Genomic DNA, 13,027 nt, shown 5'->3' with positions numbered 1-13,027 from the left:
TGTTTGCTTTTGTGCTATTTCAGTGAGGATAAAAGGTGACAAAATTCTCGAAAGCAGGTGGCCCTGCAGTGAGTTCAGCAAGGTTTCTGATTTCACTGAGGGAGCAACACTTGGTTTAATGTCTTTTCTGGACTATGTAGAAGCTTTTTTTACTGCTGTTTCATGCTAGCTCCCTGGTATCCCAGCAAGCGGTGAGAGTAATCACTGTTGCTAATGTAACAATTTTACTACAGTTATTGCAGGTGGCTAATTTCACATTTATAAAAGTTTCAGCACGTACAGTATCTTGCTGGGATAGATGGCTGCCACCTTAGTCTGCCTTTGAAAATGGCCCTAAGTAACAGGAACCCAGTGTGCCCATGAGGGTTTCTTCTGACATTATGTAATGGGTGTAGGTTTCTGCAGGGACACAGGCACCATCTGTGCGTGCCATACCATGGGTGGGGAGTTCTCAGGGAAGACTGGCAGTGGAAAAGTGACCAGAAGATAGGCAAAATCAGTCAAACAGAGTGAGAAGGGGCTTTAAAAAAGAAGACAATGTCCTGCAAAGCTGCTTGGAGCAAAGGGAAAATTGCTTTCTGAAGAGTATTTAGGTCCCTTTGATCTTTCTGTGTCCAGATTGCCAAAGGAACCTGGGACAAGTGCTGGTTTGGGGACAGGGCAGAGGATGCATAGCTTCTGGAGAAGGCTGAGTAATACTGGTGGGGCTGTCCTGTGCTGTCACATCACACATGATACTTGCTCCTGTCTGTGAGATAACCTGCTGTCTCCTGAGTCTTTGGAATGTGCTCTGGATCCAGGTGATCTTGTTTAATGGTTAGGTCCATCCATAGACACATTGCTCTGACCACTGCATGCCCAATAGGCTAATGAAGCTTGCAGATCCTTTCTAGTCAAGGTGAACTTCCCACTGCTCTGCCCCCCAGCTTGTGCCATCCACCAGGCTTGTTTGCTTTTTACCAGCTCTTCTGCACTTAATGGAAGCAGCTTTGACACTCCTGTCCCAGTTCTTTGCCGGCCGTACCACCAGTGATAAGATTTTATGCAGAGGAACAGTAAAGTTTGGGCTCTTCTCCTCCTTCCCTTCTGTCAAGGAGATTTTCTTCCTGCTGGAAAAAAAAAACCCTGAGCTTTTTGCTGACCAGGCAAGTCTGCAGGGTATGTATGCAAAGGCAATGGAAATGACCAGCTGCTCTCTGAGGCCTAATGGTAAGAGGCAGAATACATGTTCATTCTCCCCAAGCAGTTTGCTGTATGGTAACTGAAGATTGAAGTTTCGATGGAGGGTTTCTGGGTCTATTTATGAGCAAGTTAATGTAGACTGTTTCATCTGCAGAGAAATTACCAAAGAACTTCCCATCCTACAAAATTTGCTCTGTTTAACTTAACAGCTTAACAGACTTGTCTGAAGTCTTTATTGGGGCAAGAATGAACTTTACTGCTTTTAAAAGTTTTATATTTGTTATTCCTGAACCCAGGTTTTGAAATATGGGAAATTCCAAAAGACAAAGAGATTCTATAGAAATCCTGTCTGCATTGTTTTTCAGAAGCATGGAAACATAAAACATATCCTGACAGGATTTGCTCCTGAATATTCTGAAGCAATCTGTTAGCATTTTGACTTTAATCTTCTCCATATAGTTCTGACCCTCAGTAGATTATGATCCTGTTATACCTCACTCAGATCTAAACTAATCATACGCAGAACTTAACTATTCATATCCTACTTCCAGAGTTTAGCACTATCAACAAATTCCAAATAAACAATGTAAATCAATTTAGGGCTTGTAATTTATTTATTTTTCTGTTTCACGATGCTTTAATGCCAGCATGTTCCTTTTCAGGTTGAAAACCATCCCAGAGCTGATGTACAGACATTTGGCAAATTCATATGAGCACAGCCCAGTACAGGGAGTGGGATGAGGATTCTAAAGCAGTTCTGACAGTGAGACTCACAGGAGCATGGTTTGCATGTTAGGGAAGCAGTCTCCCTGCCAGCAGTTTCGAGGAAAAAAACTGGAGAGGGGGACAAAAGAAACTACTGAAAACATGATTTATAAGAAGACACTGGATCCCAGTGTCATAAACGCAAGTACCTTACCTTGTGCTGAACCAGCATGGCCCAAGTCTGAACATAGACAGACTGGTCTCCAAGGGAGTTCATCCCCAGTTAACACAGCATGAGCTATGAGAAGGCAACCAGTCCAGGTGATAAAGCAGTGTAATGGGCACACTCACACAAGACCCTTGCACCTTCTACTTTGGATGAACTTTGGATTTCATATTCATTTCTTGGAATCACAGAATGGTTTGGGTTGAAAGGGACTTTAAAGATATCGAGCTCCAACCTCCCTGCCATGGGCAGGGACACCTTCTACTAGACCAGGTTGCTCAAAGTCCCATCCAGCCTGTCCTTAAATGGGACATCCACAGCTTTTCTGGACAACCTGTGCCAGTGCCTCAACATCCTCATAGTAAAGAATTTTTTCCTAATATGTGATCTAAACCTACTGCCTTTCAGTTTGAAGCCATTCCCCCTTGTCCAATCACTGTATGCCCTTGTAAAAAGTCCCTCTCCAGCTCTCTTGTAGGCCCTCTTTAGGCACTGAAATGTGCTCTAAGGTGTCCCTGGAGCCTTCTCTTCTCCAGCTTGAACAGCTCCAATTCTTTCAGCGTTTCCTCATACCAGAGGTGCTCAAGCCCTCTGGTCATCTTAAGTGTCCTCCTCTGGTCTTGCTCTAACACTTCTATGTCCTTTCTGTGCTGGGGATCCCAGAGCTGGATGTGGTACTCCAGGTGGGGTCTTACAAGAGTGGAATAGAGGTAAAGAATCACCTCCCTTGACCTGCTTGACCATGCTTCTTTTGATGCAGCCCAGGATATGATTAGCCAATATCAGTTTATCTATAACTAATATATTTAGAGTTTTTGTAATGGTTAAGAAAACAGCCTTCAGTAGGTATGAAGTTTCATGCCAAATAAGCTTTCCTTATAAGCCTGGTATCCTTCTGAGTATCTACTGTGGGCCACTAGAAACCTGATGGGTGGGTATCATACCAGGTAATTTCTCCACCTATGTTGGTCTTTAGGTAGCTAAATGCTGCATCCCTCTCACCTGGTACTGAAATTACAGGAGCCACAGCTAGACAAGGAATATTAAACCTGGCCTCTTGCATTATAGAACAAAGCACATAATCCATAATTTATAGTTGCTTTCACATTCCCAGGCCCTAAATGAATGCTGTAATACTTGAGTTGCAACTATTGAAGGGAGTGATTTACTTATTTTATGAGATTGTTTCCATTGCTGTTATTTTTAAATTCATGGAAATGTTCCTGTTAGACACTTCATTTTTATTAAAGCTTGTTTTTGCACTGCACAAATGCAGGCTGTGCAGTGACACATGCAGTAGTACTCCTTTAACCCCATGGATTTTTCCATCCACTTAAAAATATTTTTCTTCTGTATGTAATGCTTTATTTTGCACAAGGATGCAATTAAGACAATTTAATTCTTTAGATGTATAGCAAGACCTCTTGTTCTCTCTTAGAACAGTCAAAAGATCTTAAAATGTTTGTTCTTTTCTGTTAATTTGGGAGCAAATGTTATTTATTTAAATCTCACTCACAGACAAGGCTGCATGTTGAGTGTTGTTCAGGAGTGAGACAACTCAGTAAGTTTCCTTGTTTCTCCCTGCACCTCAAAGTCCTTTGTGGCAGCAGTCTGGGCAATGCCAAGGGGTGTGCACAGGGGCTCCTGTCAGGAGCCACCAGGACTGGCGCACGGGACAGGGTAACAGCCAGGGGTAGGGTCACCCCAGCACAGACTCATCCCAATTCCACTGCTCGTCGCTTGCAGTGAGGCACGTGGCCACTCTGGACTTTGGGCTAGAGCAAAGGCTTGGCAAAGGTGAGCTAGCAGCAACTTGTCTTTGGTATGTTTAGGTTTCTTAACTGATGTTGAAAAATCCTATCTAGTGAAAGTGCTATTATTGGTACCTGCTTGTTTGTGGCAGTGTTTAGGAGCTCTGAGACAGGAAAGCATAGAGGTGGCCACTGCTGGACTTTCCACTGAAATGGATCACTTAACTTGGAAGAAGTCATCATTGATTTTCTTCCTTGGTCTCTAAAGGAGACTCTGAGATCACATGTAACTCTCCTAAGTGGTAAACAGGTGTTATAAAAGCTGTTTTGTACTCTGCAAGTACAGGTGGAGTCTTAGCATGGCGATAGGCAAGGTCTAAGAGCACTACTTCCCACCTGCATAAGCTGCATGGATGATCACAAAGGAAGGACCTTCTCAGGGGAAAACCATGTCAAGGAGGCTTTACTCTGCTTTTAAGAGTGGCTGGAGTGCAGAGTAGAATGAAAATGCAGTCATCTGTGAGCCACTTCTCCCAGATACTGCGGGGGAGATTTCCATCTGGAGCTAGGTTTTATGGCAGCCATTGATCTGTGGAATAAAACATTTTGCAAAAGGCTGGAAAAATAAGCAAAGTCATATTATATTCGAAGAAAACAAAAGTCATGCTCATCTCATGCTAGATGTGGTCATGCTGCAAATTGTACTTCTTATTGGAAATGAAAACAATCTCTGAGAGCTAACCTGTTTATAATCTTCCATGTTCTCCATAGCCATAGGAGAGTGTCAACACATAGTAGAAGTAGAACTTAAAGGGTAGTTCCTAAAACCTTTGTCTGTTTACAATGAATGTTCAAAAGCTTTGTTCAAATTTCACTAAATGAAAAGAATTTTCACTTTCAAGGTGTCTTACTATTGCCTGATAAATAGATCTAAAAATAAATGAAGTGATTTGTTGGTTTTCTTCCTCCTGGACCTGATAAATAGATCTAAAAATAAATGATTTGTTGGTTTTCTTCCTCCTGGGTGTGGTGTCTTTGTTATCTGGTTACTGGAGAAAAATGAACATTTGGCAGAAACAAAAATAATAGGTTTAAAAAAAAAGTAAAATAAAAGCGAATTTTAGCAGAATTCACTTCTGAAGGTAACATTTTAGTTCTGAAAAAAAGATGAACTGTAATTTCCCTTTGAAGCAGTTGGGTAGAGCTGATGCTGACATAGGAAGATTCCTGTCTCTCCTGCAGCAGTGACTGCTTTAAAACATCTGTACGTGTTACATATACCATTTCTGACACTGATGTCTGGTCCAAGCCTCAACAGCAAAGAGACAAAAAAATCTCATTAACTTCTATGCTCTTTGGATTGGGCCTTCTTTAATTGGAAACTGCTGAAGCGTGGCACTTTTACTGCCTCCCTTTGAAAAAGCAGTCTGTAAGGATTTGGGGCAATAACAAGGAAAGGGTTTTTTTCTTTTGGAAGTAGTAAGCATTCTAGGTTATGGGGTTCTCTTTTCAATGCCTCAAGTGCTACTTTGCACTATTCACTTCAAAGTAAGGATCATGAGAAAGGAAAAATTACAGAGGAGTGGAGCCATTCAGCAAAGGATATCAGTAAATCTCCAAAACCAAGATAATGTTGAGTTCTGGAATGTGAATAATCCCATAAAACCTGGGATTTGATGGTTCAGGAGATCGTTAACACATTCATGGCATTTTCCACCTTGAGATCAAGACTGCAAAGCCATTGTTGACCTAAAAGAAAGGCAACCTAATGGAGTCTGTGAGTTTTCTTTCTTCTATCCTTACAATTTTCACATCTGGTCCACACAACATCAGCCCTTGCTATTAGACTTAGAGAAGGAGAGGGAGGATCAAATGAGCCAAGTACTTGGAGTTCCCTCTGGCCGTAAGAGGGACAAACCCATTAGACCCTGGGAGGGCAGAGTAGGCAACATGCTTTGCTGTGGCTGGTGTGACTGTTCATGTGAGTTGTGTGTGAGGCTATTAGCCTCCCGGGCTGAAAGCTCCACCACACCAGCAGCAAGCTCATTCACATGGAGAAGGTGCACAGAGACCTCCTTAACAGCTCCCTGCAGATACAATCAGAGTCTGGTTCACTGTCTGGCTAGTTATTTCTCTGTCTTTTGGGTGTTGTTATAGCCCTTCCTGACAAATGTGTGCCTAGGCATAATTAAGTGCCCAAAGTCCTGTTTCTGCATGGCAGAGTCACCTCTGTGAACAGGCTCAGGGCAGGTTAGGGCAATACCTCAGCTGGGAGCACTGCTCACGCATGGATCCCATCAGCAGTGTTCCTGGTTGAAGAGGTATTTCCAGATCAGACTTATTCTCTGGTTAACAATACCTCTTTTTTTCTTAAATTTGGAGCTGATCCAGCACTTTCTTCCTGGTTTGGTCTCTGTGCTGGTAGAGGAAATTTTTCCCTGCAACTGGGATACTTGCACTTGGCCATTTGGCAGCTGTAAGTCTGCCCTGTTGCAGATGTGGCTTCAAATATTAGCCCTTCTGACATTGAAATTATGCAAGTTATTCTAGTACCTAGGACTTATGCATGCCACTGTGCACTGTGATTTCAATCATTATCTCTTTCTTGTTATCGACTGTAATTTTCTAACTTTGCACTCTTAATTTTTGATTATTCTGAAGGGAATCATTTAGTTTTCCTTGCAAACTGGAGTGGAGTGTGGTCTATTTTTTGCACACACGCTGAACACCATTCCCTAGGAGGAAGCACATGGAGACTCTTACACTCCTTTGATGTTCATTCTGAGTTTTTAGTGATCCTTTCTCCATCAGGAGAGTGATGCTTCCCAGCTTCACCCTGTGAACTCCAGGAAGGGGGTGGGAGTGTTCCCATTTGGTTGAGACTGGTCAGGATGAGCCAACAACCACATTTGCCTTCATGGCACCTTAACAGGAATGGTGCTGGGGACTCATGGCATGTCCTTGCCCTTGAAAGCCCAATAGGCACTCAGCAGCCCTGTGAAAAAAAGGATATAAAGACATACTAACAGGAAAATGCAGCTTTTAATTGAATTATCTAGAGCAGGCACACCTCAGTGATATTGCCTTTTATGAGGTACTTCTATTTTTATGGACACATTTGATAGGCTTTATTTAAATAAGAAAGCAATTGAGTAACTAGAGCATGTGGAGACTTCTGATAAGGATCCGTCTTTCAGGTTATTAAACAAACTGCATAGCAAGTGCTCAATTATTCTTCAAAATGCTTAAGCAACACCTTTTGTTCAGATTCTCATCTAGAATTACCTCCCAGTAAGTTGCCTCCCAGTAATTTCCAAGAAGCAGCATACGAACAGCACACACCCCTGTTCTGGATAATAAAGACTTCTGAGAAAAATCTCAGGATTAACAAACAACCCATGGGGAGATCTGGGAAATCAAACCTTCTGAAGAAATTTTACTTGCCTCTCAGTGGGCTCACTGTGCCATCAGGTCTAATGTCTGCAAGTGAAATGAGCTCAATAATGATGTGTTCTTCCTTTCCATTGCTGGTCCTGACTTTGCAACATTTGAGAAACCACTTGAGGCTGCACCTTGCAGAGCAATGCAGATTTATGATGAGCAGAGTTCGACAAAGATGTAGTGAGCTCATTATTGTGTACTTAATGCACATTTGGGGTTGCTGTCTGAGCAAGTGGCCATTGCACCACAAGTCGAGGGAGCCCCAAAACCTCTGCAGAGCAGAGAGAGCTCTGAGGAGCATGGGTGTGCTGCTCAGTCATGCTACAAAGCATGTCAACATGGGCCTTGAAGAGGCAACCAGAGATTTTCCTTCTTGTGATACACATAGATTTTTCTCACCTGTCACCAAATATTTGGGTCCCACAGATCTCTGAAAAAAAAGATACACACTAAACCCCTGATACTGTCTAAAGCAAGATCCACATCATAGAAGCAGACAAGAGTAGTAACAAAGATCTGAAGGAAATTTGACTGGAAATGAAGTCCTGAGTCTGGCCGAGCAGTCAGTTGTGAATTTGAGGGCTGTGATTTTTCTGCTTCAGCTGCAGACTGGGCTTCATGTCGTGGGACATCAGTTTCTCTGCTTCCATATCAGCTCAGAGCTCTGGTGAGTCAGTCTCTGGGCACCTGGAAAAGACAGCGAATATCAAGCAGGTCAGAAAGCAACATGTGCATAAGCATGTAAAAGACAGGAATGAAGGGATCAAGAGAGGAGAGAATGCACTCCAGAGCTTCCAGATGACGTTTTCCCAGTGCTGCTCCAGGTCCCTGCCTGATGGATCCCTGTCCTTAAATGCCTTAGAAGGTAGGGTTTTTCTTTTTTTTTTTTTTTTTTTTATTTTCCTACGCAGACACAACCGACACGTCAGGTTTCACGCTGAAATCCAGCTGACAGGATGGCTCCAGGTTTAACTTGCTTTCCTAGAAGGGACATTTCTTGCAGGGCACCCAGCTGCAATTTCCAAAAGCTAATCCTGTGAGGCGTGCATCCTGGCAAGGTGACAAGTCATGAGCAACTGAAGCAATGTTGTCACCCGAGAGAAGCACCAGTAGGTGCCCAGCCAAGCACAGCAAGAGCAAACACTTCTGACCATTGCTGATGCTCCCCCAGCGGTGCCCAAGGGGTGCAAGGCCACCACTGCCTCCATGCTCGAGGGTTGTGGGTGCTGGAACAGTGTCAGGGCAGGCACTGTGCAAGGCTGGACAATGAGGCTCAGCCACCCCACCCAAAGCCTCCTGATGGCTTTCAGCCTGTGGGTTTGGGACAAGCTTCTCAAGCTATTGGGTCCAGTTCCAGTGGAGCTGGAGGGTGTCATGGGAAGGTCAGGCTCCATTGACTGGAGAAACCTGCCTGCTGCTCTGAGGGTGTGAAGTGCTTGCCCAGCTCTGGTGTGGGGCTGTGAGTCGATACACAGCCTTGCTTCATGACACTGTTAACTGAAATAGCTGGTTCCTTGGGAACCAAAATAACAGAAGCATCAGCTGCTTCAAAACCTCTCTTGAGTGTCTTGCCTTAGAAATGCAGGTTCTTCTATGAAGTGTTATAAAAGAAGAACCTTGAGCATGGAATCATAGATCCATAAAATCATAGAATCATGGAATAGTTTGGGTTGGAAGAGACCTTTGAAGGCCATCTAGTCCAGCCCCCTGCAATGAGCAGGGGCAATAACTAGACCAGGTTGCTCAGAGCCCTGTCCGACCTGGCCTTGAATGTTTCCAGGGATGGGGCATCTACCACCTCCCTGGGTATCCTATTCCCAACATGGAGAAGAGTAAGGGGTAAGTGCTGGGCCCAGTACAGAGGCCTGTGTTTCTGCTCATTCCTCATGGTGCCCCTTTGCTCTATGCCAAAGGTGAACCTGATGTGCATTTGCAGCCAGTACCACTCTGCCTCCCCCACCATGGACATCCTCAGCAAGGGCTTCTGTGGACCCTCGAGGTGGACCACAGTGGCTCGTACTTCTGATGAGCCCAGCAGAAACCCAGCAACAATGAGTGTGGCCTTTTTGGTTCAAGCCATCCATGCAGTGGTGAATGCCACTTCCCCTGGCAGCCAGCAGTGTTTTTCATTAAAACCCCTGCATTTCTCAAATAATGCCATTGTGTTCCCCTATTTAAGCATGCTGGCAAACACTTACGTGTTCTAAGGACCATTACAGCAACAAAGCAGGAGTGATGCACAATAGCAAGCCAGAAGTGCAGCTGATCAGAAGCAGCAACTGCAGAGTTGCCATGTTCACTGCTGTGACCTCTCCTGGGGACATAAACTTGGTAGGAGAAAGAGGGAAAGATGAATGACACCATTTGACAGTGGCTATAACTAACATGGTAGGAAAAATCCAGACCTAATATGTAAGAGATGAACATATGGCATAACAGAATTGCTCATCTGTTAACCATTACTAAATGCTTACTATACTAAGCATCACTGATCTCCAGGAAATGTACCTAGGTGAAACTGAAGATTTTTAAATCTAAAACTGATGGCATAAATCAAACCCTCCTTAGGCTCCTGCAATAAGAGGAGAAAAGGAAATTGCTTTTCAGGCCAGAAAGCATGCTCCTGGTAACTGATAAACTGGCTGTGACTCCCCACAGAAGACATGATGAATAGTGAGAGAGCAAATACCAAAATTACAGGTCTCCAAAGGGACACAGGCAGTGACAGCAGCTGTTACTCAAGAGATTTGGGGCCACAGGAGAACCCCTAGGAGGGAGGGCAGCTGCACCCTGTGGGTAAGGGCCTGGAGGGTGCCCATTGTGGAACTTCTTATCATCCAGAGGCTTTCCTGCATCACTGTAACTGCTTAACCCTGGAGGCAGAAAAGATACAGGAGGAAACGCAAAGGTACCAACACATTTGCACCATGCCAGCCAAAAGATGAGCTGAGGCCCTACTGAGATCATGGGTGAGGGTGTGAGCCTAAAGAAAAGAGGCCCTATGAGATGGAGACCTGACTTTATCCCTTCTGAGTTTCACCAGCTAATGATCACCAGCATGTCTCCTAGCTTCTCCCATGGACAGCAGAATGAAGATGGGCAGCACTGGCAGGCAGCTCAGCCCACCTGTTGGATAGATGTGGGTGACATCTTCTAGAGAGATCTCTTTTCCACTGACTGTTGAGGGAGTAGAGATGACTAGCTTTGGCCAAACATTTGGTGTTGGAAAGCCAAAGGATGCATATAACTTTAGACATCTACCATAATGACACTTACATCAGAGCTGATCCCTGTCACATCCTTTTATTGTCAAGAGAATGAAGGCAGCAGCTTTTTGGTGCAATTCATCTACTTTTTCTTATGGTTTTTTTCTAGGCTGAGACGAATTCATACCCCAGTGGCTATAATTGATGCCAAAATCAGCTGGAGGTATGTACATTAATTGAGATGGATCCCATACCCTTGTGCCAAATTAGATCATTCCCACCCCAAAGTCCCAATGTTTGAGACAAGGTGCTTTCAGCTCCTGATGGTTCTGTCTGCCAACACTGACAGCCCCTGCAGTACTGCTGCCACCTCACCAGCAGTGGAGGTCCAGACAAGGTGAATTTCAGGGAGGCCTTTCAGGGAGTAATATAAGGTTCATGTATCCAATAAGAGGAAATTGAAACTTGGTAGACAAGCTTCCCTGAAAAAAGACCTACTCAGTTTGTCTAAACAGTTCATGTACAGCAAGAGGGATTCTGGAACAAAATGCAGCCTTGTAATCCAGTTCTAGTCCCAGCTGTGTATAAACACAGAGTGGATCTCTGCTACAGAAATAGATCTGTCGGAGGAAGCCAACAAAGACAACAAAGGTGATGAGCTGCCCAGATTCTATATGATACCTTGACTGTATGCTTTGTGGCATACCCAAGCAAATATGTTCCATTTTGTGCCTTGTGAGGGATTTGGTGGTTTGGCTATTCCTCCTCCCCCCCATCCCCTTTTGTTGCTAGAATTTTAAAAGCTTGAATTTGGAATAATCTTGCATTTCCTCATGTCTGTATATCTCACCTCAGTGCCATTAAAAGTCATGACACGTAATAGAGAAACAGCTGTGCAGGAAACTTCAGGCATCTGTTTAATATTAATTGCATGTATTCCTAAAAAGTCATAGCATGTTTTTAAAATTTCACTGCACATCTGGTGCGTCACTGCTCAGGGTGTTTTCTTAAATAGGTTTTATCTGTGAGTCACTGAAAACTATCAGCCACAAGCTTGTCAGATACTGGGGAGATTCAGAGGCAAGTAAAATGGAAGAGACAGTTCTAAACAGCTTCTAAAAAACCACAGCTCTGAACAAAAATGACAAAGCAACAGTGACTGTTAGCTGCCCATCAGCAGACACCAAACTATAGGGAATCTAGGTTTAGGGAAGGAGAGCACATTCTATTAATAAACACTGTGTGATTTAAAAGATACACTTTCCACATGAATCCCGTCCCAGACTGTAAGCTAAGATTCCTTTCTCAGCCAGAGTTCTCCTGCAGTTACTCAAAAAACCACAACTTGTACCCTTCTGCTACACCCCTTCCCCACTCTTACTCCAACCTACTTACATTTAGCCATAAACAGCTTTCCCTGATATCTTGGCAAGTCTAACATTAAGGAAAGTGGTCTCTAGAGGATCAGGTGAAAGGTGTGACACAGGCTTGCAAAGCCTCCTGCTCTAGGAGGCTGTCCCACTGCTCTACACTGAGCTGGACTATGAGACCATGAAATCACAGCCTCCCACACCAGGGTGGGAGCCCCTGACCTCTGGGGAAGCACAGCAGCTGGTCCCACTGGCATTCGTGAACTTCTGAAAATTACCCTATCTTTGACAAGCTTTTTAAGAATGAATGAGTTGAATGAATGCTGCATAAAATATTTTTGCACATTTTTCTATATGCCCACCCACTAGCAGGCAAGGACCCCAAAAAGTTTCACTTTGCACCAGTCCTTTTTTTTATTTTGGAGCCCTTTTTTTAAGAGCTCATCTTATATACTGCGCATGACAGGGTGTTTCCTACTGTCAGCTGTTTGAAATTCTCGCTGAATGGTGACAACTGGTAATTAAGTCAGTAACAAATGATGATTTGAGATGTTTATTAATGCCTCAAAAAAGCACTAGAAGGCATACATTTGGAAAAACACAGCTTTGTCAATGTGACAGAGCAGGTGCACCCCACAGCAAGCTCAGTTTAGAGAAATACAGCAGTAGGTCTATGGTGTGTGCATGCCTGTGGTTACCTTCAGTGCTTGAGAGGACCCATGGGAGCTGGGGCAAGGGAAGGGGGGAGGGAAGCCACGGGCATGGCTCCCATCCCAACAGACATGCTGCAGCAGGCAACTGCGCCCACGCATGAGAATCACAGGGTGTTTATGGGAGAAGCACTTTGGAGGTGCAGAGTAAAACCTAAAGAGTAAAGGCACGTTTCCATTCTCTGCCCAGAAGGGTTACAACATTCTCCGTTTGAAAGAGTTTCTCTATAATGAACCTTTCTTTCATTTCATACCTTTCATCAGCTCTGGAGGAAGTCCTTGTTTCAGACTACACTTCACAGGTAGTTCCTGTGTTGGCAACAGTGTGAACAGTCATGAGTGCTATGGTCCTCCTTGGTGGGCTTCTAGTTTTAAGTCAGTGGCCTGGGTGCCCTGTTGGCTGTGAGCACAGTGTAGCCCACCTTCACTGCTCACT

The sequence above is a fragment of the Acanthisitta chloris genome, unplaced genomic scaffold (genome assembly GCF_000695815.1).
Source record: "Acanthisitta chloris isolate BGI_N310 unplaced genomic scaffold, ASM69581v1 scaffold20539, whole genome shotgun sequence".
Lineage (NCBI taxonomy): Eukaryota > Metazoa > Chordata > Aves > Passeriformes > Acanthisittidae > Acanthisitta > Acanthisitta chloris.
The sequence above is the reverse complement of the archived record's forward strand: the minus strand, read 5'-3'. Positions refer to the sequence as shown.